The sequence below is a fragment of the Nothoprocta perdicaria genome, unplaced genomic scaffold (genome assembly GCF_003342845.1).
Source record: "Nothoprocta perdicaria isolate Ctin4 unplaced genomic scaffold, notPer1 scaffold_8, whole genome shotgun sequence".
Taxonomy (NCBI): Eukaryota; Metazoa; Chordata; class Aves; order Tinamiformes; family Tinamidae; genus Nothoprocta; species Nothoprocta perdicaria.
Window position 1 is genome coordinate 6,551,822 of NW_020456087.1, and position 6,041 is coordinate 6,557,862.

Here is a 6,041-nt window from a genome sequence, read left to right on the forward strand (position 1 = left end):
TCTCAGGCTTGGCCAGCATGCACGCTTGTCTGTTTCCATCTCGTGCTTCTTTTCAGGAGGCCACCTGCACTACTTTAGGACCTCTACTGTGATTTGGAGGCTAAACCTAGAATAAAAAGGACCTGGTGACTTCTCCTACCTTCTGCCATCATTTCCTTGGTCTGAAGAGAATGGTGGCAACACTGACAACAAGAAAGAAAGAGGGCGGAAGAGAGAGAGAGAAAAAGTCAAAGGAAAAAGAAAAACAAGAAGAATACATCAGACTTTCCTTTCAGAAATAAAAGGCAATTTATCCAGAGATACAGAGAAAGGGAGAAGTTGTTGAAAGCAAGCTAAGTGGCGTCTGCTGAGAAAACATGTTTGTTAGCTTTGAAAAAGCATCATTTCAACCTAATCTCTTCTTCTTGGGCTCCAATTCCAACTGCTCAGTTTATTTGCACAGACCACTCAACGCTGTGCTTGGGCCATCACATAAATGCTCCCATATTCCAAGATTCCTTGGGTTGTCTCCAAGGGAGTGAGAGAACCAGCCCTGGTACCATCTGCAGCCCCATCAGGCGCTGGGGATTTACCCTTGCTCCCCACAGGGAGAACTGGTTGCGGGGGGGACATGGTTTTGCATGTTGACACGGGAGTTCATGTCTCCAGAAACACAGATAATAGTGTTAAAAACTTTGCATTCTTGTGTCCCCAAATCAGTCCTTTGGGTTGCACAGACAAAACACGTTATTCAGTGCCCGCACAGCAAGGTGAACACGTGGCTGGAGTGCAGGGCACTTAGTACTTTGCCTTAACAATCAAACACCTCAGYGTGCACCTAAGTGCCATTAAAATCAATATAATCTCAGCTTTTAAGTGGGCTAAAGACACATGGAAGGGGCTACGTGCGCCCCAGTGCACACACAGGTGGCTGTGGCAGGCCGGGCTGTTGTTCAGACTTTCTTCGGGTTTGGGGCCTGCACTCCCTCCTCCCAGGAGCCTGAGCCCGGTGCCACACATGGGGTTTGGAGGGATCCAGTGCAGTCCAGCAAGGTGGGGCTGTGTCAGAGAGGTGCTGCAAGCAAAAAGTCCTGCATATCCTAAAGGCCTTCACACCTGCTTCTCTCCTGCCCATAGATCCCCAAGAAGCTGGAAGACCCCATGACAGTATGCAGTTGGCTGCTGGCATGGTCATTTAACACCTCTGGAGGAAAAATGCATCAGAAACTGGAAAAAAAGAATAAGCAAAACAAAAAGCTTCTTATAAATATGTCAAGACATCTCTGATTCATCACTGTRATGTATAAATTAAGAGCTATTGCCTAACCTAGCTTGCACCACTTGGTGGCAACACTTCCATGTTTGATTTATTGAACCGTCTCATAACCATTCTTCAGATACTTGAAAGAACCAGCATAGGCCCTAATTTGTACAATTAATTACTCTACAGAACAAACCCAGAAGTCTAGAGTGACTTTTCGACCTACCTTCTGCCTAAGAATCACACCTAAAGGCTTCTTTAGGCCCTGAGATATTTCCAATAGGAAACTTCCACATGCGACAGGGAGGTTACTGAGCAGTCTCATACAGCAAGCTCATCGGAGATAGTGGCCAAACCCAACTTCTTCCAGTGCCCAGCCAGGGATGGTCATTTTCTTGTAGCACATTGGCCGCTCTGGTGACATTCTCTACTGCACGTTCTTCAGGTATGGACTTAGTGGCAGCCGAGCTGGAAGTCTCCAGGGCCCACCCTTGCATCTCCCCCACAGAAGGACCAGGCCACAGCCTTTTCTAGAAGTTTAAGTTAGCTCTGCAAGGCTCTTTTTTCAAGAAAGGGTCCTTCAGGATCCCTCCTGGCTTATCCCTGCGCCCCACAGCTGCCAGGTGTCCATGACTCTGCAAAGCTGCAGACTTTTGGCCTCTGCCCTAAATTGTGGTCAGCAGTGGCTGGTACTCCTGTTTATGGGCCAGCAGGGATATCGGTCCACGTAAAGCRCTGATGCAGCCCAGGCAGAAGTGTGCCAGCTGGGGAAACCTCCGCTTCCTCCAGAATGCCCTGCCTGCATCTCCTGGCCAGGCTCTGGAAGCAAGCCGAGACTCTAATAAACTTAATGTGCTCCCTGGGCACTTTCACAGAGACCAAGCAGAGGAAATGCACTAACAATAACGGGGAAACCTTTGGCTTGTGATATTAATACATTTATAGCAGCAAGAAAATTATAGGTCCCAACCTTATAAAAAGATTTGGCGGACTGCAGTTTGTAAAAGTGAAAGAAAAGTTTATAAGTCCTACTCATGGGATTTAACATGAATTATAAACACATCAAGATCCAAGTACTGGTATTCCTAATTCTAGAATTTACGATCACATTAGTTTCACTCATGTTCACTCAGATACATTGAAGAAAATAATGACTCAAAGGAAGACACACTTACAGTATATTGGGAATCAATACAATTTTACAAAGGGAGAAAAATATTCAAAAGAGAGAGCATATATTGATTTCCACACAGATGTGCATGCATATTCTCTTTAATCAGGACATGAACTAGGGGTAGAGGAGTAGAGGTTCCTGCCTTTGAAACCCCAYATGCTCGCAATGGTTAACTTCTGATAACACACCATATATTTCTTCTACTACATATTTTCAAAAAGAGCTATTATCACTCTTTCTTTTTCCCCAATATTATTTACATGTGTGATAAATGATTGAAGATAACCTGTAACTCAACATTTCCTCCAAAATATTTCCTAGAAAACAGAGAACCTAACCAGCTGTGTGACTGTACTGATGGCCATGAAATCAAGCTGTGCACTCTACTCTAAAACTTTTATTGGTGTTGCCTTAAGGAAAGATCCAAATGAGGTACCCGACTCAGAATTTTAATTCTTTAGTTTTAGACAGGAAGAAGCRTAGGAGAATCCACAGCCTTACGCACACATTTAAAAGATTTGAATATCAAAGAGTGGAGTAAGTGAAACCCATGTAAACTAGGAAAGATCAGTTCTAACTCCTTCCTTTTTGATAGAGGTTTGTCCAAAATTTCTGATAATGACATCTCCAAAACCTCTTTGGGCACTTGAAAGCTTCAATAGCCTACTTGTAGATAACTTGCAACTTCCTTGCTGCATTTTTAACGTAATTATTATTTRTTTTATGCATCACAGATATAGAGAACATTTTTTCTTACTTTTTGCAGCAGTCATTCCATATTTCAAGAACCTTATCACTTCTTGCTTTACTTCTCTCCCCAGTCTTTCTATCTCTAGGAGAAACAACCCCATATCCCCATAAGTTATGTATGAGGTCTTTGTTTGACCTCATTCATTTTTTTCCAGCAGACTAGCAGGGGAACATTTTCTTCCACATCTTTCATGAAGGATATTGTCCAAACTCAAATGCAATATTCCAGCTCAGTTAAACACTACATCACCACAAACATTGTGCAGCCTAATACTGCACCAGTCAGTAACTGCAATTTAGAAATAGGAGCATTAGCATTTGGATCTGTGTAACAGCTGGTTATGGTGACAAAAGCCCACAGCCCCGCTCCATGACTAGGGATTCACACCCCAAACTCTGGCCAGTTCAAGCTCATGGTGCTGGCTCAGCTTCAGCACTGTGGTGTCCATGCATTGGGATTACACCTCAAAGTTAATAAATAAAGAAGTATTCAGCTTTTCTCAAATAAAGAGGAGATATAAGTGAGGGCTGACTGAATGGGTTAAGTAAAGGGGGAAATAAAACATTTAAAGTTAGAGAAATCAAAATAACTTTTTGTATTGACACTTCCTTTTTAAACAAAAGTCATAATTATGCTGTTGTAAGCTGGACTGTGCAGAAAAACATCTTTTTTGGGGGGACTAATTAAAGAATTAGCCAATATTTAGCTGCTCATAGATAAAGCAGCATAAGCTTRGAAACAGAAATGTTTGCAGTGAGCTTTGAAAACTCTCTGAAGACAGCTGAGCTTAAGTCTGTTAAGCCTCTTCCCTCACCTATTAAACGTCTGTTCAAATGTCTTTTTTTTTTATTTTATAATTACAAGGGAAGCCTCTGGTACCGCTTACCAATGGATATTTTCTCCCTTGTTTGGAACACTACTAAGCATCACAGTAACAAACATGGGGCATCTAGTGAGCCATGATAAAGGGAAGACAAGTGCCCAAGCTAGCACAAAGCACCCTGCTTACTGAAGAAAAAAATGCCCCTGTCATTGCATGCCATGATGTCAAATTCTGGTGAGATTTTTGAGGCTTTTGGGGTTCATTGTCAACCAGCCTAGCCAGATGCAAACACCACCTATGCAGGGGCTGTCCTGTCCATTTGGAGAAGCCAACCAACTTCTTGGCCTTTGTGATTGTATAGGAGGTGACCTTTGATCCAAGCTTCCCTTCCTCTGGCTTCCTTTTCCTTGCTGGGAGATCTTTCATTGATGGAAAGTGAAGTTTTTTTGTTGCAGTGTCACAATAACTTGGCCCTGGTGGACAAGAAGGCCAACGGGATCCTGGGGTGCATTAAGAAGAGTGTCTCCAGCAGGTCGAGGGAGGTGATCGTCCCCCTATACACAGCCCTGGTAAGGCCACATCTGGAGTACTGTGTCCAGTTCTGGGCTCCCCAGTACAAGAGGGATGTGGAGCTGCTGGAGAGAGTCCAGCGCAGGGCTACCAGGATGATCAGGGGCCTGGAACATCTGCCCTGTGAGGAAAGGCTGAGAGAGCTGGGCCTGTTCAGCCTGGAGAAGAGAAGGCTGAGGGRGGACCTGATCAGYRTGTATAAATACCTCAAGGGAGGCAGTGAGGAGGAGGGGGGCGGCCTCTTTTCAGTGATGGACAGTGATAGGACTAGAGGCCACAAGCTGAGGCACCAAAAGTTCCACAGGAACTTAAGGAAACACTTCTTGACAGTGASGGTGACAGAGCCCTAGAACAGGCTGCCCAGAGAGGTTGTGGAGTCTCCTTCTTTGGAGATCTTTAAAACCCTCTTGGACGCAGCCCTGTGCCCCGTGCTCTAGGTGACCCTGCATGAGCAGGGGGGTTGGACTAGATGACCTCTGAGGCCCCTTCCAACCTTCAGCATTCTATGATTCTATGTTTCTATGATGATGGTGAGCTGAGAAGCTTTCAAGTCTTATCAGTCCATGACCTTTCAGTATCAAGGAAGTGTGTGTGTGTGCATGGGCATAGTGCAGCTGGGCCAGAGGAAGCAAGAGAGATGAAAACTTTCTTCTTTTTTAAAGATCTTCATGTGTTATGTGCAGTCTGGCAGATGGTGGTGCTCAGATCCTCAAATGTGATCCCCAGATTCCTCATCCAAGTGCCCCTATCCTAACTCCTTGACAACCTTTTATCTTCTACTTACTTCAGACATTTAATCTTCAATTCTTCCAGTGCTTTGACTGCTTGTGTCTCACGTGCCCAAGCAGCTAACATCTAAGCACTAAAGGTCCTTTGGAGTGTCAAGGTGGTCCTCCCTTTGAGGGAGGCAGATCACCCACCCACTGCCCATAGACACAGTCAGCACTTGCCCAGCTGAACACTCAAGGGTCCTACAAAATGCAGCAGCAGCAGCCACGGTGCTGTTTGTTTTAAACACAGTAAGGGAAACAGTAATGGTGCTTCCACTTTATCCCCTTTGTATACTCTCCATAAACATTATGTATAACAACTCTCCGCACTGTGTATGGTCTAGCCACCAAGGGAGCTCTAATTCTTTCCTTACTTGAAGCACCAAGTTTCCTGCCAGAAAATCCTATTAAATCCTCTTTTCTCACTTTTCTGGAAATGTTTTCCATTCAAGTTCAAGAGAGAAACTGAGCCTTGATTAGCTTTTTTTCTTTTTCTTTCTGTAAATGCAATATATATCTAAGATTTTTCCAACATAAAATACAATTTTTTTCTCTGCTTTCAAGAAAAAAAAAAAAAGAAGAAGTCTTGTAAAAGTAGCACAATCACATAGAAGGAAGGCATTTTCCACTGGCGATAAGAGAATTTATGGTACTTTTACATACCCTCTTGGATGCTTTGCATATGGTTAGAAATGCCATGATCAGCCGATCTA